Source organism: Haliotis rubra, unplaced genomic scaffold (assembly GCF_003918875.1).
Source record: "Haliotis rubra isolate DU_JTF1 unplaced genomic scaffold, ASM391887v1 Scf7, whole genome shotgun sequence".
NCBI classification, from domain to species: domain Eukaryota; kingdom Metazoa; phylum Mollusca; class Gastropoda; order Lepetellida; family Haliotidae; genus Haliotis; species Haliotis rubra.
The window spans coordinates 1,055,957-1,080,335 of record NW_025767412.1 but is presented as its reverse complement, the minus strand read 5'-3'; the positions used below and the strand labels follow the sequence as shown (position 1 = coordinate 1,080,335).

The 24,379-nt window shown below is 39.7% G+C and overlaps 1 protein-coding gene across 4 annotated transcripts in view; it reads right to left on the bottom strand.

Moving 5' to 3' along the window:
- LOC124258633 overlaps positions 1-24,379 on the bottom strand; it is a 48,475-nt gene that overhangs the window by 7,710 nt on the left and 16,386 nt on the right. The window contains exon 1 of one of the 4 annotated variants that reach the window (XM_046692704.1): positions 19,751-19,972. The exons of 2 other annotated variants lie outside the window; for them this stretch is intronic. The gene's annotated coding sequence lies outside the window, so the exon portion shown is untranslated. Of the gene's footprint in view, positions 1-11,172; positions 11,285-19,750; positions 19,973-24,379 lie in introns of those variants that run through there. One more of the 4 variants, XM_046692703.1, reaches the window with a different exon arrangement.

Below are 24,379 nucleotides of genomic sequence, written 5' to 3'. Positions count from 1 at the left end.
CGGGACATCCAAAACTCAACAACACCCTCAAATAATAAACACATAATGTTTATCTCCTAAATTTACACTCGTCTGTAATATAGCTGACGTTTTATAATCAATCAATTTACTACAATAGGTGTACGTGATTGCTAAGATCAATCATTTTATACCCTGCATTAATCGTAACATGTCATAGAACTCCAACATGTTCCAGCTTGAGATCATGTTATATACATTAATAAGATGAACGCCATATCTCAGTGGAGCCATTTCAATTACGGACTTCAAATTCCAAAGAATATTAATCCGAAGATAACGATATCAGCGTCTTATTCTTCACTTCGGCAATCAAACAAGATTTTAATTGTAGGAACGCAAAAACGCATTAAATGAGATTGAGGATAGTTCAGATTCTAATATAGTAAACGTACCTGATATCAACTTAGTAAGGCTGTACATTGCACATCGTGGTAACAAATACATTCAGAATAGCTCCGGCATGTACGTTAAGCTGAAACATATTGCTTCATATACACTGGGTATACACTGTATACATGTATTCATATACAGCGGGTAGATAAGCTTTGCAAGGTATATTACATTTAGAAACTGTATTATATGGAGCTTATGGGTCAGTACTAATATGGATGTAATATTGTCACGTGGTCAGTTTCTCGAGAACAGAAAAATTATCCCCGCGGGTCATGTGACGTAAGCGGATCAATGGTTTAGCATTTAGCATTGTGCACCAATCATACCGGTTTGTCTTCGTTAAGAGGTGGCGCTAATCTGAATTTATAGTAATGTGTTGAGCATTATTCAAAGTAGTATACTGATGAGAAAAATTAAGGGAACGTCTAGATTTAGGCATGAGCTTGTTGTTTTACACCTTTCCTTTCCAGCCATGTCAAAGGAGAAAACAAGACATGCCCTTCACGCATTATATATACCCCTACCTCAAGTCTAGTAGATTTGTTCACCTTTGAAAAAGAAGTGATTCTCTGGACGCATTTGTATGACATTAAGATGTGTTTCAAAATATAACATTATGCTCAAACACTCACTCTCCCATCACAAGACCCGTGAAGATCCGGGTCAGAATTAGTCTTCAATAACCCATGCTTGTCCTAAGAGGCGAATAATGGGATCGGGTGGTCAGGCCCGCTGACTTGGTTGACACATGTCATCGTATCCCATTTGCGTAGAACGACGGGCATGATGTTGATCACTGGATTGTCTGGTCCAGACTCGATTATTTACATACCGCCGCCATATAGCTGTAATATTGCTGAATGCGGCTTAAAACTAAACTCTCACTCTCTTCACAATACTATTCAGATATAGTGTCACTTGTATTGACGTGTTTATGGGGCGGGGAAGCAATGGGTAACTGACAACTGTTGTCATTGTGACACTAAAATATTAGAAACCACACGATACAGGATCTAATACCCACGTTCCCTTTGTAACAAGGTACTGGAGCTTTAGTTGTCCCAAACCCAAGAAGATTTACGATATTTATAAACGTGATGTCGCCTAGGATACATACTGCTTGATAATACTGTATATATATATTGGGAGATTAAAGGATATGTTCGCGACCCAATGTTATGAAAAACAAGATATCTCAAGAAGAATTATTTTGTATCGGAAAATACATATATCTATTTAATCATCATGTTTCGTTGGCGTAAGGTTGAGTACGTTATCCCCTGCTCTAGATTAACACTTTGTTCTGAAATTTTTTAATTTTGAAACAAATAATTCCTTTTAAACTGAAAAGGCCCTACATTGAGATGTGAGATTCAGAACCTGTGGAAATCTAGACTTGCTTCATTTAGGGTTTAAGCACGGCAGAAAGGGAAAATAATGTGGTTCAGGGACTACCCATGATCAAGCCTTGGATTCTTGAATGAAAACAATGTAACCACAATCCACAACGACTTCTGGGTACTTACATTGGTGAGATGTACACACGCTCTTCTCGAGACAGTTACTGCAACATGCACGAGGGAGGTGACGTATATATATCACTGCCTGTCAATCACCGGTGTCAATCAGCCAGGTTTTCAATTATCAATAACACATCATCACTGTTTCACGTGCGGATGTCAAATTTCACACATGCTGATAACTCCATTTACAAATAGGTGATAATTTTCACACATGCCACGGTTACTCCATGTCGGAGAGAGTGCTGCTGGCCTGTGCGCATGACAACTGACACCCGGCAATTACCATAATCCTAATCCGTTAAGAAGATTAGATTAAAACTGATCCAAATATACAATCAACAAACGACCCATTACCAGCACAATGCCAACCATTACATGACTTACAAATTCATATACTGAATATATTTTGACATTATTAGGTATATTTTGTCACAGCGTATTACTACTTTATTTAAAAAAAGGTATTGGTTGGTAGTGGCGTTTACAGCTTTGTTTAGTCACAGAGGGGGGCGCTAGACTATCACTTAGTCTCTGAATATCTGAATACATGTATATATCATTTTTGATAGAAACCAGGAGGTATGTATACAGTATCCTTGTATCGTTGTCAAGCAAGAGTTGAGATAAGTCCACAGATATGTACTCCGCTATCAGGGCAGATCGTTTTACCGTTGTCAACCAAGAGAGGAAATAAGTGTTGCTTGACATCAGTATAACGTATCACGTTACACTGAAACGTTGCATAAAAATTGCATAAAAAAGATGTCATCCACGTCTATCGTGCCGTTACTTACCAACTTAAAAATGCCAATCGATTTAGAATTGAGTGAGTGAGTTTAGTTTTACGCCGCACTCAGCAATATTGCAGCTATATGGCGGCGGCCTGTAAGTAATCGAGTGTGGACCAGACAATCCAGCGATCAACAGCATGGGCATCGATCTACGCAACTGGTAACCGATGACATGTGTCAACCAAGTCAGCGAGCCTGACCACCCGATCCCGTTAGTCGCCTCTTACGACAAACATGGGTTACTGAAGATCAATTCTAACACTATCTATTTAAAAAAAACGTGAGATGGGAGATTCTGATTAGAAATTCTGGCCTGTTCTATATAGTGCTATAGTTTCCGAGTAAGGGTTTAGGGAAATTAACATAGCAAACTTCATGGACTGTGGTAAGGATGAAGGATTTGCGCACGACACCTAGATATCTCACAAACTGTCTCTTTAGCTTTTTATAAGGGCTTAGGGAAATTAACATAGCAAAGTTGAGGGACTGTGTTAGGAACGAAGGGATCGCGTATGACACCTACATATCTCACAAACAGTCTTTTTAGCTTTTCAGTAAGGGCTTAATGAAAGTAACATCGTATAGTTCATGGACTATGGCAGGGACGAAGGGAGAGCGCATGACACCTAGATATCTCACAAACGGCCAGTTCTTCCATGAAATACCACAGATCTATTAGCGTTAAGAATTGTGCCCTCGTTTATCCATTAATTATGGACTTTCCACTGACCCCTACCTGAGTGTAGAGTTACCCATTAACATTGTCGAGCCCCCCTGTGGGATTTTATACGAAAGTAAAAGAGAGTTAACGTCTTCTGCCAGAGAGAACTAAGCACACGAAGACATAGATAACCTGTTATCAACACTGTTGGCTGAGTGAAGGCCTTTACTAATGTCTTCTTTCAAAACTTGGCCATTTTCGGCTAAATGTAATAGCTTTATGGTCTCAAGTTCACGACGACCTCTGTCACGCTTCTCAAGACCGGAACGTTGTGATGGATATGTGTCAACGTGGTTAACTCCAACGGTGACAAAGGTTTCATATGTTCGTCTTCTATGTTTCACATTCAGATCTGTGCATAAAGATCCAGAGTAAAAAATACTATCCTCAAGACTTTATGACAAAAGGATACTGACATTTAGTCTCCAAAAGTATATGATATGACAGAAACAAATAACTCTATATGAAGTGAAGTCCCAGCGAGGTGGGAATTTCAGAACCTGAGGAAAAATATACTTGGTTTGGGGTTGTTAGATTACAGACATGGTAGGTGAAATGGGATATAATATGGTGCAGGGACTGTGAAACTGACTAGACTTACTAACTCTTGTTGTTTGCTTGTTTGTTTGTTTGTTGATTTTATGCCGCATATTCCAGCTATAGTAGGACGTCTGTAAGTAATCGAGTCTCAACCAGACAATCCAGTGATCAACACCATGAGCATCGATCTACGCAAACGAGATACGATGACATGTGTCAACCAAGACAGCGAGTCTGGCCACCTGATCCCGTTAGTCGCCTCTTACGACAAGCATGGGTTACTGAAGATCAATTGTAACCCGGATCTTCACGGGTACTAGACATAGGGGGTGACTTTAACTTTCCATGTCGAGCTTTATTCCAGCCGATGTCGCCTTTTGCTGTCTATATTTATCACTTTATGATGTACAATCGAGTGTGTATTTTCAACAAAGATTTCACATAATACGATTCTCAACTCCGAAGTTGAAAGGGTGCTGAAAGTAGTGTACATGACAGGATGCGCCTCCCGTTCCGCGAACACCTGACATGGTTGCTATTTCATTGTGATTCACAAACACACGATTTTAGTATAGTCAGAATCGTATAATAGACTACGCCTTCAGCAGATATCCTTGTGACTTTGGAGAGAAGAAGAGAAGAAGAAAATTGTTTTATTAAAGTGTCACAAGTTGTACATCATAAAAAGCATCATAAAATATAGGCATAAAATTGAGTACAACATCCGGCCAATACGGCCTATGAGACACTATATTGCATTTAGAGACAAAAGTTAAAAATAAATAAATAAATTACATAGTGTAGTATTACTGGGAAAAGGGACTGTCACTTCAATTATAATCAACCCGAAATAGGCACTGTGGCATAAAGATTTTACTCTGTTTGCAGAAACTCCAAAATTACTTAAAGAAGTTCGATTTGACCAAAACATGCAAACGTTTTCTCTGAAAACAACCACTACTGGAGATACATGAACACTTCTCGGCTGAAACATGTCGCTGAAACACTGCATACTTCAGATCATAAACAAAGCGATGATACCCCTATCAATACATCACCACCGACTGTTAAGCAGGTGTTTTTTCACTTTTAGCAACAGTGTATACAATCTATTACCCACATTTTATATAATAGATAGAAACACACGTGAAACTCGCCTCCGACAAAGCATTATGTGTAAGATCTACCACCACTACTGCTACTACTGCTGCTGCCGATGATGATGATGATGATGTCAACCAACTTAGGCTGTAAACTCATCTTAGTTATCATAATGTTATATACTCTTTGCATCTCCTCTCGTACAGCTGTTTTCACGAGAACAAACGATTCTGATTCTGACATTCAGGTTCACAATTGATTATTTCCATAACTTTATCGGTTTTCAAATCTATAATTGATATTCACTGATAGAGCACCAAGTGCCTTCAAGTGATAATGTGTTTCTCCGGACAAGGAGTTATACATAATCAAAAATCATTTGCAAACATATGGCTACCGCTTCACACTCAACGATTTCCTCTTTCGTGTGAAAACTTGAATAACACCTGTCACCTTCATAAGACGTTACAAATTCAATACAACCAGGCATAATCATTTTACCATAATTCAGAGTCTATTGTCTGCTGACGTTGATTGCGTTAAGACGTTGTCATGGGTCTGTAATGGTGGCCTATCCAGAGCTCAGACGCTGCAGGGAGTCTGGCCATTACTATTGGGCTTCGCACAATACAGACCACGAACCCAGAACCCTATTGAAGTCGGCTCGGAGGTTACATCAAGAATTCTATTCACCATATTTGCCTCAGAGGTTTAGCTTAATGCATCTTTCAACACAGCCTCTGTAATTGAGGGTATGGGCGGCACGGGGCGGGTAAGCCGACACCCGAGCTGTGGGGGTCGAGTTAGGCACGCGCGGACACGCGCACCTGTCGCGGGTCATTCGGTCAGTGTATGAGAAGCAATCATTTGGGTCTTTTGTCGGATGACAAAGGTTACAGACCAGGGACGGATGCAGGTAGGACGGAATTGTTCTGGAAACAACTGTTGTTTGTGTACCGTTGGCTGGCCTTGACATCGCGGTACCAACATCTGTCACCTTCCAACCAATGGCTTTCCTTTACAGGAACACTTCCAGCATCTGTCGGCATTCCGCTCGAGAATGGAGACGACCTGATAACGTTTATGATGCTCACATCTAAGGGGGACGATAGTAAACACAAGGGTATGATTAACACTATACTAAAACCAAACAAAGGAATTTCACAGGAACCAGCGAGAAACGAATAGCACAGTAGCCAGAAGAGAGGTGGATGTTTGTTTCCAATTATTTTGGTTTGAACTTATTTTGAAGTAACACGCCACTTTTCGTTAAACAGTGCTACTTGTACAATAACTAGTTAATAATCAAAAGATAATTGTAGCATCGGTTTTTTGTGGGTAAAGGTACTGTGCACCCTCCTGGTCTTCTCCATTGTGATGTAACCTTTGTAACTATTCATTCATGCATAATGCATTTTCATTTCATAACACATGGTCAGTTATAACACACTGGCATGTTGAATAACAAGCACGAGTGCATGCATACTGATGCGTCATTTACATATATTAATGTTTACACTTGTATCAAGTTCTAAGGAAACATGTTGTTCACAAGAAAGTCTCACTATATATCGGAATAGTCTGTGACCAACGATTAATGATTAGACTAACATCTTGTCTATGAAATGAACATATTTTACGAATAAAACAACTCCTACATTATCTTGATATGATACAAAAGAGCCCAGATATTAACTTCATTTTCAGAAACTGAAACTGGTACTCCAGACTTTGCCAAATATTCTATAATTGCATATGCTGTTTTGGATGTACATGTATTTGTTTTAGGGTCAAAAGACTGACTAGTGTATAGACTCAGGAAAATATTTTAAAGCATTTCTGTTCTGTTTTATAACCTGTACGTGATTCCTGTCAAGTTGTTAAAATATAATACAAAAGAAATATTCCCCGGGGGGGTTGAGTGCATAAGAGTGTTGAGTATTGGAAATCGAACGTTTTGACCTTATAACAATGTTCACATCTACCATAGTGTTGTTATCTGTGACACGGACCGACCTAATCAATCTATCGACATGCCATCACAGTAAAACACATGTAAAATAGATCTCATTTTCGATCAAGCATTCCTTTAAAAACTGCTTCATGAGCCGTATTCGGCAACAACTTGTTAACTGTACGTTAACTGTAAAGGATTAATGATGTTCCATACGCAGGTTGCTTGCTTTCCTATCATGCTGTATATTCTTTGATATGTGTTGCGTTCATGTATGTATGTAATGGAGAGGTATTCAAATACGCCATTTCGACTTGTTTACCAATCCATGTTCAATCTATTTTTGAATAAAATATGTTTACACCAACTGTACGTGAGAACCACGTGTCAACTGTACGTAGCGAACACTTATCAGTTGTACGTAGCGAACACTTGTCAACTGTACGTAGCGAACACTTATCAGTTGTACGTAGCGAACACTTATCAGTTGTACGTAGCGAACACTTGTCAACTGTACGTAGCGAACACTTATCAGTTGTACGAGCGAACACTTGTCAACTGTACGAGCGAACACTTGTCAAATGTAGCGAACACTTGTCAACTGTACGTAGCGAACACTTGTCAACTGTACGTAGCGAACACTTGTCAACTGTACGAGCGAACACTTGTCAACTCTACGTAGCAACCACGTGTCAACTCTACGTAGCAACCGATTACGTAGCGAACACTTATTGACTGTACGTAGCGAACACTTGTCAACTGTACGTAGCGAACACTTGTCAACTTACGAACGAACACTTGTCAACTTACGAACGAACACTTGTCAACTCCACGAGCGAACACTTGTCAACTGTACGTAGTGAACACTTGTCAACTGTACGAAAAGACAACTGTACGAAACACATATATGATTTGTCTGCAGCAAACACTTGTCAACAGTACACATTAGCAAGAACTATGCGTAGCAAAAAATGCGTATTATGTAGCAATGTACGTATTAGTTACAATACCGACCCTGTTGACATTACTGTGTTATACCAGTTAACGTTAAAATGCCACGTCAGTTAACATCACGATGCTACGCCAGATTACGATATAACAGTACACCAGCAAATGTTGCAATGCTTGACAAGTTTACGATACAATGCTTTACACTAGCTTACGATACGATGCTATATCAATTAACGTGACAAAACTACACGAGTTCACGATACAATGCCATGATATTAACCTTACCTCACGCCTATTCAAGTTACAACGTCACACCTGTGGCGTTTGAATAACACGTTTTTTTGTCAGGTAACATGCCAGAATGCAGAGAAATATCAGATGACGTTCATTAGTAAACGCTACAATGGTACAGCTGTAAATATTATACATATTCTAAGCGAGAAAACTCGCATATTCATAATATCACTCAATCACGAACCGTGTCCATGAATCCCTTTCGAACAGTCATTTCACCAGATGTTTTGTTTTGACTTGTTGTTTTGTTGCTTTTTATTGGATACTTATATAGCGCACATATCCACGCAACTAGTACATGCTCAAGGCGCTGGTAGATGTTCGCAAAAAGGTCAGCGTGTCCTGAATTGCACTGAACGTAAATTTTGTCACTGACCCGTCAAATTTGGAACTGACCTTCACATTTCTTCGAGTGGCATTTTAGAAGCTAGGACGTACGATATCGACACATTTAATGGATAACAACTTCTATGTCACGAGAGTGCATAAAGAAGTTGTTATCCATAAAGTTTGTCTATATTGACCATCACATGTCCACCATAAATCTTTTGAAACCGTTCACATGGGGCGTTGACATGTTATTTGCTATGTGTATGTTGGAGCACCTGAGATATGGTTGAAATATGTTATATGAGCATGTATGGATGCTATTTTAACACAGAATCATTGTCTCCCGTAAATCGTAACAGATGACTCGCTTTTAACGAGTTTGGATGTACTTTAGAATGTTAATATTTAATATCAGATATGACTCTATAAACAGTCCATGATGACCTGATCCCAAATATTCAGGTCGTGGTGAACTGACATAAGTAGTCCCAAAGACACCTCAGCTATACCTTCACGAATCTCAGTTAATTGCCTCTACTGAAGTTTCCCATAGAATACACATGCGTTCACACAGTTTCCCTGTAAATCCTCTTTGTCGGAAATATGAAACACGTGTGTGTAAAAACCTGTGGAATTAAATGGACACTTCCCGGACCAAAGTAGCAAATACCGTGCACATGTTCCCCGCCCTCTAATCCGGGGTGAGAGGACTAGGATCTTCCAACAACGGTACATCTGGATAGCTGTTAATTCAGAATAATGCATCACAGATTGTAGCAATGAAAGTCGTCTGGATTTACTTCAGAGTCCATTGATGTTCCTATACCGTAACTGATAAATCAATTAGATTATCTCACTGTCTCTACCTACTGCTGCACAATATAGACTGTAATTGCAATGTAGTGTGTGAAATACCAACATCACAAGATGTTCCGAGGTAACCTTAATTGGCAGATTACATATCTCTCCATTCACGGTCGTTGATCCCAAACAATCTGACAATGAGGGAACAACCTAAATCCGTGATAATTTGACGATAGCATAATGGATTGTTATTAGCCATTCTATCAGAAAAGATAAAATGATTGGCTGTCGGTGTCTTTGATTTTAGGGGATACCTCTGGTGATCGTTAACAGGTCACTATGGGGTGATTGTTTGGCTCTTGGCGCCTCAAGGGTTAACGTCGAGTTTCTCTTAGCGCTCCGGGCTAATTGGTCATCTCTACAATGTGATCCATCAATGGTCTGACGGCAATTAACCACTTAATTGTCAACAGTTGATGGATAATTACTTGCAGCAATCGGTTTTCTTTAGGTTTTGCCTGTCGGACATGACTAGGTGTGTTGGAAGGCAAGACTGACGAGGCTAACTAGGGTCAAGCAATGTTCCTGTATGTATTGTTAACTGGACACTGGTCAAACTGGTCGATGTAGTTTCTGTCATGGAAAATGCCAGCCTGATCGAGTTACGTCACATTTGTTTTTGTTGATATTTATTCATTCTATTGTTACATTTTGTTGGAACGTTTCATGACGAAAGACCCCTTAAGTTATAACAAACAAACATTCTGTAACTTGCATTCAAAACTGAATGTGGTGTTATCGCGATTTCCTTTGTAACTTTAGGGTTAATCCAGGCGATACAGACACATTTGACATATTTTCTGGTTTTACAATCTTTCTTGCAGCATATCAAACCAGCAAACATTCTAATCCAGCTTTGGCCCAACATGTTATGATGACCTTGGACAGCATTTTGGTTGCTGCGGCATCAAGAGAGTTGGTGGTGTAGCATTGAGAGTGAAATAAACTCAAAATATATGTAATAATCAATACCACTTGTTCAAAACCTGCTTTTTCAAACAAAAGCATTTTTCGTCTAAACACGGCGATAACATGAAAAGAATTTACAACTGCGAAAACTGAATTAACATAACATGTATAATATCCTTTAACGCCAAATGTTTGCACATCGTTCTGAAGTTGACAAGATAATCCAATGTAATCTCTCTGCAGGTCGATCCTTCACATACCCTTTACCGACACATAGCTCTTCATTCAAATCCTTGATTGACCTTCCTCAAACTAATCCTTCCATGACCACAGTCTTGTCAGACAAACCCTTTACTGCATATTAACCTTATCAGACAAATCCTTTCAAGGAGCATGACTTTTACACACACTCTACACTGAAGATCGGCTTTCATACACAAATCCTTTGCCGAAATAAGGTATTCTCAAACATGTATTTTGTATGAGCACATTCTTGTCAGACAAATTCTTCACAGCACACTGACCTTATTAGACAAATCCCTACCTGGAGTATAACTTTCAGACATACCTTTTACTGAAACACACCTCTCACACACAAAATTCTTTAATATTATTGAGGTCTTCTCAGATCCATTCTTCACATGAACACAATCTCGTCAGACAAATCCTTTACGCCATACTGACCTCATCAGACAAATCCTTTACCAAATTGAGGTCTTCCCAGACCAATTCTTCACATGAACACAATCTTGTCAGACAAATCCTTTACATCATACTGACCTTATCAGACAAATCCTTTCACGGAGAAAATCCTACATAGACATCCTTTACAGATGTGACCCTTTGCAACAGAAAACAGAACACCTGCTGTATGAGTACCTATACCACAACTAACGCCATCTGTATCCAGGGCGTCTTTCATCCCTGTATGGATATTTCATGCAGAACACGCCTGTGGATTCTGTCACGCTACATATATTTTTCTATGTTTATTTCCTTACACCAGTCTCCTTTCTGAAACATATACCGTCACAGAGGACACGGATAAATTACCTTAACGCATCGGTTTGAAACCGCAACCTCGTTCACATTGAAGAAGTATTGCCTGTTTTGACTCGACGGGGCATGCATCATTTCAAGCTGTGGGGCCTGACATTACATATTGAAGTTCAACACAATCTTATGCCCAACCCAATTCAAAATGGTCTGTAGTGCGTTCCCCTAAATTTATTTCATGAACAAACGGGATGTCATCTTAATGTTTCTTCTCAAACTGAAATTGCACTTGTCGACATCAAGTCTATGATAGAATCTTTCGTTCGAGAAAAAAAGATTAACCTTCACAATGATCCAAGCGTTTCTGTTGCCCCATATTGCGGGGTATCCTCTGTGAATGATGTATATGGGCTATAAACCCATGATGGGTTCTCACACAGTACAAAGGCGTTTATTACATGCTTTAGGATAACTTAATCAGAATCTCAGTGCGTAGACAATTACACGATGTCACATTGCATAATACCCATAGGTACTTTATGAAGCCGGCGCCCGTGGTTCACCTATAGATCATGTAAGTCTCATCTCTGGGGTATTATACAAGATCCGGTGATAATGTATCTGGTAGATATTATATTTTCTGGCTCAACTTTTACTTCAGCAGCTATAAGCCTATTTTACTGCTTCCAATATGGCAGGAGAGAGGTCATATAAATGCATGACACGACTATAAAAACCCGTTTAGTGTAATTTGACCTTAGTTACCGGAAAAGTGACATCATCGTTCTTTCTGACTTCTCAGTAAACTATCAGAGTAACAGGTGGAAAATGAAGATATAATGTGACTCGAAGTTCTATTTATGACAGGAGTGATAAAACTGTCATCCACTACAGATAAAAAAGACATAAAGAAATGAATAGATTGACGAATATGTGACTGGGCAAACAAACAAATTTGATACACCTGTCACAATGGCTATATTCCTAAATAATGCAAATTATAAAAGTTAAGTCATAATTGATATATTGTCATATTACCAAAACATTCTTTTTCAATGAAGAAACGTTTTAGTGAGTGAGTTTGGTTTTACCCCGCTCTTAGCAATATTCCAGCAATATCAATCTTTTTATTCCGGTACTGAAAAGGTCTCAGGCCTGTAGTACATTTTATACATAGCTTTACACACGTTCAAGGAACAATACGTTTTCTATGTACAAATGAGTAGAAAATATACATGGACAGGTTTTCAATGTCTTTAGGATTTGAACTGTTTAGCAGTAGTGAAAATTTAAGCCTGTTTGGATGGACATAATATTTTTCTCTAATATATATTTGCTTCGAAGACTACTGTAGTTAGGGCATACAAGAGGAAAATGATACTCGTCTTCAATTGCATTTGTATTACAATTTACAAGTTCTATGTTCTCTATCCATATTTACATATCTACCTTTCTCGATTAGAAGTTCATGAGATGAGCATCGGAATCGTGTTAAACTTACTCTATGCCTTTTACATTTAAACATGATAGATATAATTCGGTATAGATATTGTTTTTAAACATTAGGTAAGTGTCGCATTTGCTTGAAATTGGTAATCTTTCTTGCCAGTTTTCAAAATACATATCTTTTAGTCTTTGAGTAAATGATTTGATGAATTCCGGATATATTCCATTTTCTTGGTTATGCCAAATATCTCCAAATCCAGTAGAAAGTAATAATTGTTTCCACTCAGTCACCCAGTTTTTGTGTCCATTTCTATGCAGCATATAAAAGCAGCATGATATAACATTTTTTCGGTAAGCGATAGGTTGGCATGTGTATTAACTTTATTCATTACCGAATTACAATGTACTTTACAATAACAGTATATATATAAAAAAACGTTTTACAGGCATACAAATGTACCATTTCTAATTTTCCAAGTATATTTAATCCCCATATTTCTGTGCCATATAAAAGAATAGGATATATTTTCACATCAAATATTTTGAAAACAAATTCATACTGAGATCACCAAGATCCTAGAAGTATTTTCTCTGCCTGCACTGCTGCATAGTTTGCGTGCAATGACCTGGATCATTGATTAGTGAAATATACTGACACAATTTCTGACACAAGCTTTAACATTCTCATATATTTGTCTTAAGAGTTTATTAATTTTTGGGCTTAGTCCACTTGTGTTTAGAAGATTCCATAATTTATTTAAGTCAAACGCTTTAGCAAAGTCAACAAATGACGCATAACACACACACACACACACACACACACACACACACACACACACACACACACACACACACACACACACACACACACACACACATTAATATTAAGGTATCTCTGGACGATACTTTGTAGAACAAACATATTATCAATGGTTGTGTAGCCTTGTCTAAAACCTGCCTGGCATTCAGTTAACTTATCAATTGTTTCCCCCAGAATACTAACCTCTTATTGATAATTGAAGTGAAAATCTTACTGGAAATGCTGAGAAGTGTTATCCCTCTATAATTATTAACGTTGTTTAAGTCGACAGTTTTGTGCAAAGGAACTACATGTGTTATTCCCATTGACCATTCTTTAGGGAAGTTAACGTTTTTCAAGTATCAGGTTGAATAATAGATCTAAGTATGGGGTTAAAAGGTCAGCCGAATATTTAAACAATTCAGGTATCATATTGTCTATTCCTGGGGATTTGTTCTGGATGCTGTCTAATATTTCTTTCCTAGTTATAGGCGCGTCTAGTATCTGTTCTGTGAGTTAGCAATATCATGGCTGGGACTCCTAAAACGTTGTAAGTTTTATCAGTTCAGTTTGCTGTCTGATTCGACCTGATGCTGGCAGAAGTTAATATTCACCGGGGTAGCCTAGTGGTTACTAGTGGTTCGCTCGTAACGCCGAACACCCGAGTTCGATTCTCCACATGGGTACAGTGTGTGAAGCTCGTTTCTGGTGTCCCCCCGCTGTGATATTGCTGGAATATTGCTGAAATCGACGTAAAACCTCACTCATTCACTCACTCACTGTGTCATATAAGCGCTAGATGTCATTGATCTATCATGGCCTATCAGCAGAGGGAAAGCTCAACATAGATCATGGTCTACCTGGTATGGTGCTGACAACTCAAGAATCATGTCGGGGCAAATAAGGATGTGTGTACATGATCAGCGGATCCTGGCACGACTAAAGGACATAAATATTCTGACAATGGGGGCGTGTGTAAGTATCCCTTTTCTGTGAGCAGACACATTACTACTAAAAATCATTTGAATGTGTCTAGGAACAAGTAGCCGATCGTGCGTCATATTCATTTGTCTTAATGGATTGAATGTGTTGAATTAGGTGAACTTAAGTTGATTTATAAAGTCAACTTAACTATAGAAGAACACTAACCAAGTTTAATCTACAAAGCAGTAATTTAAATACATCATGTGCAATACTGAACAATATCTTTCATTCAGTGCACCACTTAAACGACAAATCACATTTCCTGGTTTGAAATACAGTGAAATTTCGTTAAGTCGAATTCCACCAACCCAATGAGATTGTAAACTGCAGATTCTTTAATACATAAGTTGACGAGTATTCCGCGATTACGCAATGCCAGGCAGGACGAAGTTTTAATTTGCTTGTTGTGTAACGCTATATGGCGGCGGTCTGTAAATAATCGAATCTGAACACTCAATACAAGTGGTTATGTTTCTTATGTACATTGCAGTACTGATTGACACTGCCACTCAAACAAGTTAGACAATCCAGTGATCAACAGAATGAGCATCGATCTACGCTATCGGGATACGATGACAACCAAGTCAGCGATTCTGACCACCCGATTCCGTTAGTCTCCTCCTAAGCATGGGCTGCTGAAGACAAATTCTAACCCGGACCTAAAGGTTGACAAGAGGAAGTTCACCACTGAACATTGGATTTGACCAACACATTACAGACGTTATCAACACGTTGTTATCTTAAAGTCGCTAAACAAACTTAGGGTGCAAAACCACAACTACGATACCCGCATTAAACACATTACAACTGAACAAACAATCTTTGTGTTTTAACCGCCACAGACATGGGTTCATATTTTCTCTCAGTATATAAAACTAAAAAGTAGATTCATTTACTTACATCCCAGAATACATTACTCCATCACCCACTTGATTTCTGAACTGTTATACTCAAACATTATTATGTACATAGTTCATGCAATAGACAACTCATCCTATAGAAATGTACACGTAAGCCCTTTTATTATACTCCACAGGGGCTGCACTTATGCGCCTTACAGCCCGGACTGCATGTTCTTCCATACAATCGTAAAAGAGGTGAACCCGAACTATGAATTGTGAGACATAACCACATTGTCGGCAGTGTATTATGTTTACCTATGATATTGACTCGTGTACATTGCAGTACTGATTGACACTGTAGCCCAACATAGGTAGCAATTGTATATCTCCTACACCCAGTCTGTTTCTATTAACATTTCATTCATGGCAACATTTCCCACACTGTATATTTCACGGATGATTGACAGGTCGTTATGTCGAGAGTACCTGCTATTGACATGCCCTTATAGAGACAGGAATGCTGACCACTTGTAAGTTTCACCTGGACACAGGTAGTTAAGTGGTCAATGCGACACATATTTCCGAATGGCACGCTATGCAGGGCTACTTAAAACGGTGAAGGGGGTCTCAAGACATCTCGCCCAAACATTTCTGAATATGTTATTCAGGTGATATTTTTGTTGAATAGACAATGTAGATTGCTGCTCACAAAGGGTTAGGGTGAAGTTGGAAGGACTAAACTTCGTTTTATTCCAAATTTCTAGGCGTCAGTATATATGTGGAGCGCAATAGTGCAGTGGTCAGGCGTCTGCCTATCACGCTAAAGGCACGCGATCGAGGCACCTAGGTTCGGGTCCCGAGGTGGGCCCATTTGCATAGAATCCTTAGACAAGATACTTAGATCCACATTGTCTCAGTTCACCCAGCTGTAAAATGGGTACCCGTGAGGATGTGCTGGCAATGTGAGTGTTAGTTCATTGCGCCTAACAGGCAGCATGGCTGTATGGTCTTTGAAAAAGTATCTGAGAGTACGATAGTGTCCTATGACCGGGGATAGTAATGTACAAAGCGCCGTGAGCAGGTAATGTGCCTGGATATGAGCGCCATATAAGCGGACTATTACTTTTATTATTGTTATTATTTGTGCAAAGGAAGACTATATAGTGAATCTCATTTAGTTGCAGTGTACCAGAAAAATGGTTGGCTTAGAATGTGTCCATGTGGTGTGGTGTGGAGGTCGGTGTGTGGGGTGTGTGATTCGTGTGTGCGATTCGTGTGTGTGTGTGGGTGTGTGTGTGTGTGTAGTGTGTGTGTGTGTGGGTGTGTGTGTGTGTTTAATGTTTGTTGTGTATGTTCCTTCGTGTGTGCAGTGTGGTGTGTTAAGTTTGCTTGTATGTGTATGTGTACGTTCGTGCGTGTGGATGTGGATGGGTGTGGTGTGGTTGTGTATGTTCCCTCGTCTGTTTATTGTGGCGTTAAGATGTTGGTGTGTGGGTGTATAGTGCATGCTGTTATGGTGTGGTGCGTATGGCGGTGAGATGTGTGGAGTTGTATTGACCCAACTCTGGGAGTTGGAATAGGGTCGTGAAATCACGGATGATATCGCTCATAAAACTGACGTGACAATGTCAAGCATATCCCTCCCATTCAGGCAACGTCCAGAACGTTCGTGTTGGGATCAGACCATGTTATTGACGCACTGATCAGATCCCATAAAACATAAACACTGCAGCCAACTTTTAGTCTATGCATATCAAGTGTCACTTCCCAATACTTATTGATCACGTATCTTACAGATTTACAGGTATATCAAGACTGACTTGACACAGGGACAATACCTAGCTCACAATGTGTTCAGTAAAACGAGATATGCTGAACAATGGCGATCATCACGAACACTTACCGAGCCGGATGTACTTACACTCTGATTTCCTGGACTCCACAATACAAACAACTAAATCAGCAGACAATGCCCCATCAAAACGCTGCATGCCAATTTTTGTGGGTTTAAGTGTCAGTGACAATACCAACGGGAAACCGTCGACGATGTCGTGGTGATGTGCAGAGTATGTGGAAGTATGTGGTCAGCGGAAGGTCAACTGGGCTTTATGTATGTCGAGATGAAATATATACGCTTTTGACACTTTGATCATAACCGAGATACACACAGAATGGACAGTCTGCAATCGGATCCAATCGGGTCCAATTGGCTCATTTCGCTTCCTACTTTATATATCCAGGAAAGGAGATATTTCCTTATTAACGAAGACAGATTATTTAGGCAACGACAGATCCAGCCAGTTCTTTGGTTCCTGAGATGAAATTAGGCATCTATAGGGGTTCGGGGAGGGGAACAAGGTTTAAGCTTTTTAAAGGGTCAAGACTGTTGTAATGTTGTATTGGGTCGTATGATAGTCACGTAACAATTTCAAACAGGCATGGACGCATTCGCGCTCCATCAGAAGTCTATTTGAAGCAAGACGTCTTGGTTCGTTAATGCATGACGAACAGAGGAAACGAGTGTTGATCAAGAGCGCCAAGGTGGTTCGAAATTCAATGACAAGATTTCAAAGGGCTTTGTATTTATTTCTTATGATTTGTTTGTTTGTTAACGCTGCACTCAACAATATTCCAGGTATGGCGGCGGTCTATCAATAATCGAGTCTGGACCAGACAATCCAGTGATTGATATCATGACATGTGTCAACCAAGTTGTAACATATGTTATATTTCGGATTACACTTTCCTAGTAAAGTACAGATTCTAGTACTTTTCTTGGGTTGAGTCCAATACGGGATTCGTACCCTCACCCTCAGAGTCACCTTATCGCCATCACACACAGTCAGCCGCCTAACCCGCTGAACCAAGTCACTGACTCTGACCACCCGGTCCCATTATATTGCTGAGTGCACATGGCTCTTTGTGCAAAACTTTGACCTAAACTGAGAACGAACAGACCCGAGAACACAGAACTTACGAACTGAGTCTTCTGTGCTCTACATGCCTGTAATCTACATTAGGCACAGTCCCAACGTAGCAACATGCCAATAATGTTATTATAATAGCATCATTATACGCAGACTGGTGCATACATCTCTGGAACTTATAGCTACATGTACATACAACACGATACAGGTTTAACATCATCTGAGACGAAGGCTGTCCACGTGCCAGTACTCATAATATCTTAGTCTGTGTCATAGTCCCTGAACCACATTATTTCCCCTCCTGCCTTGCCCTCCCTGCAGTGCTAAAAATCTGAATGAAGCAAGTCTAGATTTTCTCGTAATCTCCCATCTCACTGAGCTCCTTTCAATTTAAAAGGAATTATTTGTGTTTATCAAAATTATATATATTCAGAGACTAGGCGTCAGTCTACAACATCGGTGATACCAGCTAGAGTACACAATATTTTTTTTCTCGCCACATGTATATTGAAAGTTTCGGGAACTGGAGTAGGGGTGGTGGGCGTGAATAACCGAACCAAGGACGGGAATCCATCGCTGATGTTGTCTTAATGTCAACATTATAAGCGTCTTTGGGTACCATCACAGGAAGATTCCATTCAGATAAAATGGCAAAGATACATCACGCCCACTTCACTCAAATATAGTTATAGCATGGTATATATACGCATGATGGACTGAATTATCACACTTCCACAGAACTAAGAATGATATTCATGGGAAAAGCAATCGCAGTTTCCATCTGATTTCTTATGCGAATATTGTCTCAAATACTCAATGATGACGTCACATGTTGTAAATGACGTCATCTGTTTGCGCGACGTCGTTAGAACAATGGGTTCAGTGAAACCATTGTCTCGGCATATTATTTCAATACCAATCTAATTAAAGTACATAATAATCTAAGACAGCAGAGCATATGAAATGGAATTATGCTTTGACCAAAACTGTGAAGGTCAAAGTTCATATAGTCTACAGAGAAACTTCGCCAACACCAATAATACGACGTATGGTTTTAAGACGATGTAACGTTGTCCCGATCGAATCAATACCGGTCCTATGACTAATATCACTACTCCGCCAGTGTCGAACTTTGAATATTTCAGCATACATTCGACAGTGCGAGGGCGTAGATTTTTCGTGGTTTACCTCAATAATATTAAAACCGTTCAAGCTTCATTGGTAACCAACATCGAGACAGCCGAATTCGAAACAACGAGAGTCGACCCACATACCATACAGCCCCGATCAAACAGAAACAGCACATTACCTTGCATAACACCACGTCTGGCAACACAGACAAAAGCTTGAAAACGAATACTCACAACAGAGGTGTTGGCGCGACCCCATGTGACGTCACGCCTGGTAGTGTGTGTGCTGAGGGGTATAGTGAGCAGTCAACAGCTCTCCAGCAGATCAACATCTCCAAAAGCAAACTATCTACATTCCCTTATCACGCAATGGGTCAACACAGTAAGTCCCTCATGCGCCTTTCGCGATAAATTACAAAAGGCAGACCGAGGACATATTTGAGCTGGGATTTTAAGGACATGTCTTGTGACATTGACTCTGAGAAATCGTGGAATGTGCTAAGTCTAAATATACACACACGTTATGCAAAAGCCGTGGAATATTTACGTTGCTTATGCAATGGCAGTAATGAAAACCAGTAAGCTGAGGGTTTTCAAAGTTCACAACAAAACATTTCATCCATACGCATACACAGTCAAACACAGTTGTGTCGAAGGTGCCTAGGCCAATACTTCGAGTTATCCAAGGTTCGACGCAAACTGATAGCTTAGTAAGGAATACGCAGGGAAATGTGTTTACCTCGAGACAACCGTAATGTTCGACACATCAACGTTCGACACAAATGTGTTTTGTACATAAAACTTAGATAAATATTATGTTTTTGTTTTTGCACCTGAATGACTATTTCTAGAGTTATCTCACCTGTCGAAGTCGAGAAATGTTAGTGAAGCAGCTCCTTTCAATTTAGAAAGGAATTATTTGTGTTTATCAAAATTATATATATTCAGAGACTAGGCGTCAGTCTACAACATCGGTGATACCAGCTAGAGTACACAATATTTTTTTTCTCGCCACATGTATATTGAAAGTTTCGGGAACTGGAGTAGGGGTGGTGGGCGTGAATAACCGAACCAAGGACGGGAATCCATCGCTGATGTTGTCTTAATGTCAACATTATAAGCGTCTTTGGGTACCATCACAGGAAGATTCCATTCAGATAAAATGGCAAAGATACATCACGCCCACTTCACTCAAATATAGTTATAGCATGGTATATATACGCATGATGGACAGAATTATCACACTTCCACAGAACTAAGAATGATATTCATGGGAAAAGCAATCGCAGTTTCCATCTGATTTCTTATGCGAATATTGTCTCAAATACTCAATGATGACGTCACATGTTGTAAATGACGTCATCTGTTTGCGCGACGTCGTTAGAACAATGGGTTCAGTGAAACCATTGTCTCGGCATATTATTTCAATACCAATCTAATTAAAGTACATAATAATCTAAGACAGCAGAGCATATGAAATGGAATTATGCTTTGACCAAAACTGTGGAGGTCAACGTTCATATAGTCTACAAAGAAACTTCGCCAACATCAATAATACGACGTATGGTTTTAAGACGATGTAACGTTGTCCCGATCGAATCAATACCGGTCCTATGACTAATATCACTACTCCGCCAGTGTCGAACTTTGAATATTTCAGCATACATTCGACAGTGCGAGGCGTAGATTTTTCGTGGTTTACCTCAATAATATTAAAACCGTTCAAGCTTCATTGGTAACCAACATCGAGACAGCCGAATTCGAAACAACGAGAGTCGACCCACATACCATACAGCCCCGATCAAACAGAAACAGCACATTACCTTGCATAACACCACGTCTGGCAACACAGACAAAAGCTTGAAAACGAATACTCACAACAGAGGTGTTGGCGCGACCCCATGTGACGTCACGCCTGGTAGTGTGTGTGCTGAGGGGTATAGTGAGCAGTCAACAGCTCTCCAGCAGATCAACATCTCCAAAAGCAAACTATCTACATTCCCTTATCACGCAATGGGTCAACACAGTAAGTCCCTCATGCGCCTTTCGCGATAAATTACAAAAGGCAGACCGAGGACATATTTGAGCTGGGATTTTAAGGACATGTCTTGTGACATTGACTCTGAGAAATCGTGGAATGTGCTAAGTCTAAATATACACACACACGTTATGCAAAAGCCGTGGAATATTTACGTTGCTTATGCAATGGCAGTAATGAAAACCAGTAAGCTGAGGGTTTTCAAAGTTCACAACAAAACATTTCATCCATACGCATACACAGTCAAACACAGTTGTGTCGAAGGTGCCTAGGCCAATACTTCGAGTTATCCAAGGTTCGACGCAAACTGATAGCTTAGTAAGGAATACGCAGGGAAATGTGTTTACCTTGCCATGATGTATGGGTGTGTAAAGGTGTTGTCAGCCGTTCAGAGAGGTACAGAGGGTGCTGTGTTGACGCCCGGGCTCGATTTCCCGTGTGCGTACAATGTAGCCGAATCTGGTGTATAGTTAGTTAGTTAGTTAAAATCTGTTGGTTGGAAATTGTACAAATGTGAATTCCAACTGAGAAAATATTTCTTGGTGTCGCGGTCGTTCTTCCTTGATGGTGTCATCATCGAGCTTTTTTTCATTACAAGTAATACTAAAAGTCAACTAACATCTACCAACTGTTGATGTTGCACTATAGAATCAACAAACAGATCCCCAATCGCCAGTGACCATGAAGTTTTGACAACGGACTGAGATGCGATATTTAGCACGTATGATTGTAATCGTCGTACAGTGTCTGAAGACGTTGGAGCAGATGCCCAGTGTAATTTTGGCAATCATTTCCTCGTAAATTGATTACGCATCAATGTTTCAGACAGAGTTTTATCTAAATGAACTGAATCTAGTCCAGTCGACTTGAGCCTAGACGCTCTTTTGTTTGTACGTACGTAATATATAGCGAGTTATACACTAACTCGATAAACGTCATTAATAAAAAATACAGGGTGCCGTTGTACAGAACAACCTTAGGGCTAGGACTACCTTAAGTCTATGTTAAGATATGGGAGTTACGGCTAGGACTACCTTAAGTCTGTGTTAAGATATGGGAGTTACGGCCACCTTAGCGCTAAGATTGCTTTGTACATCGGCACCAAGCCTTTCTTTTTAGGATGAATAGTGTTCCATTTTGCAAGACCTAAGATCTCAATTCACCATCATACCGCAGGTCCGGAATTCAAGTATACGTCAAGGAGTCAATGTCAACGTAAATGAGCTACGATTGGCGTAAGTCTGTTTTACAACAAATGACTTTTCGTGAGTTCCCGATAACGTATACGAGAAACGATCGTGGAAAGTGTTTCATATTATATAAACAAGTTACGACAATATTATTAAAGTGTTTGCTTTGTGAAAAGAGACATATATACATTGTATTCGAGCACCACGTGTGCGGCTCTTTATTTGACTTGTTTCTGTGACACGTAACGCAAAAAGGGTATCCGAGGACTCCATCGATACCGAACTCGCCTTTTCAAACAGGGACGAGTAATCCCTGGTGTCATGTGCACACAAAAACACACAAGATCAGCACCATCGGTGTCTACCGTGTGTGTCATCTATACTGTTATCCGTGTAACTTTATCACGACTTTGTGTAAAACCTGACACGCAATTCCAACATGAAAGCATCAAAACACCGTCCCTTAAGGAAGAAAACAATTACACGCTTAACAAACAACAAAGGCCACAAAACACACCTGAATGCGTTGTTATATCGCCCGGAGGCACCATTTTTTATTTGGTCCTGAAGCTCCTCACCACACAGTGTCCATCAGTACGGGGCATTAAGCGGCGGAGACCAGCTAACCTTGATGTATCTATTAGAGTCTATATACTCATCTATGAAGTATTTGTTCAGGTTTACGATCCGTGCTGCTCCCGACCCCTAGAGTGTCTCGCGTTTGCGGACGACTCTGTGGCTGGGTGAGGGTGACGTAAGGCCTTGACCGGGCCCCTTTTGATGTATATTTGGTGGAAAATATTAAGCCGTCACCCCCTTTGTCATTTCATTACTTATAGATGTAATGTTACGTTGTTTTACGCTTTCTGTCTGTTTAAAAAGAAACGTTTCGCTGGAGGACAAAATCCAATTAGGAATTTCTAATGTAGTAACGTTATGTCGCGTTTGGGAAATAAAACATATTTTTGTGCAAACTTTTCACATTTGAATATGTCATAAATATATTTATTCCCCTTTATTACATTTTTCTTAAATAGAAAGTTTACATCCTTGTTTAATAATGGCAAAAATGAACATGACAAGGAATGGTAATTTCGATAAAGATTTAATGTAATGGAACTAGTTGCAAATCATTTGGTCACATCCTTGTTTATGTGTATGTTTTCCAGGTGATATAATTTAGCGTGTTTAAAGTTGGGTACGGAGCGGATGTTTCTCTCTCCCTCTCCCTCTCCCTCTCCCTGGAATATAACGCAAAGCAAATTGAAAATGTACTTATTCCTGGTTTTTAGGAAATCAGACATATGATCTGTCGTTGTGACCCGCTTAAAGCAGTCCATTATCTGTGTGCATATTTATGTTGTAAAATTTGGGCTTGCCTTAATGTGTTCTAAGATTGAAGGGGGAAAATTATCAGCCCGGGATCAATACAATTTCATTTTTGAGAACATAGAAGGCATATTATTTTAAGACACTCAGCAATCAAGAGACAGTGATTTTTGCTCCTATATTTCATGGAGAAACAAATAACGCGTTAAATCTATTCCTCAGAGAACAATCACCTCCCTGTCAATCCTTCACCCCCGGGACAGAACAGAACAGAACAGAAAATAACGTGTTAAATGTGTTCCCCAG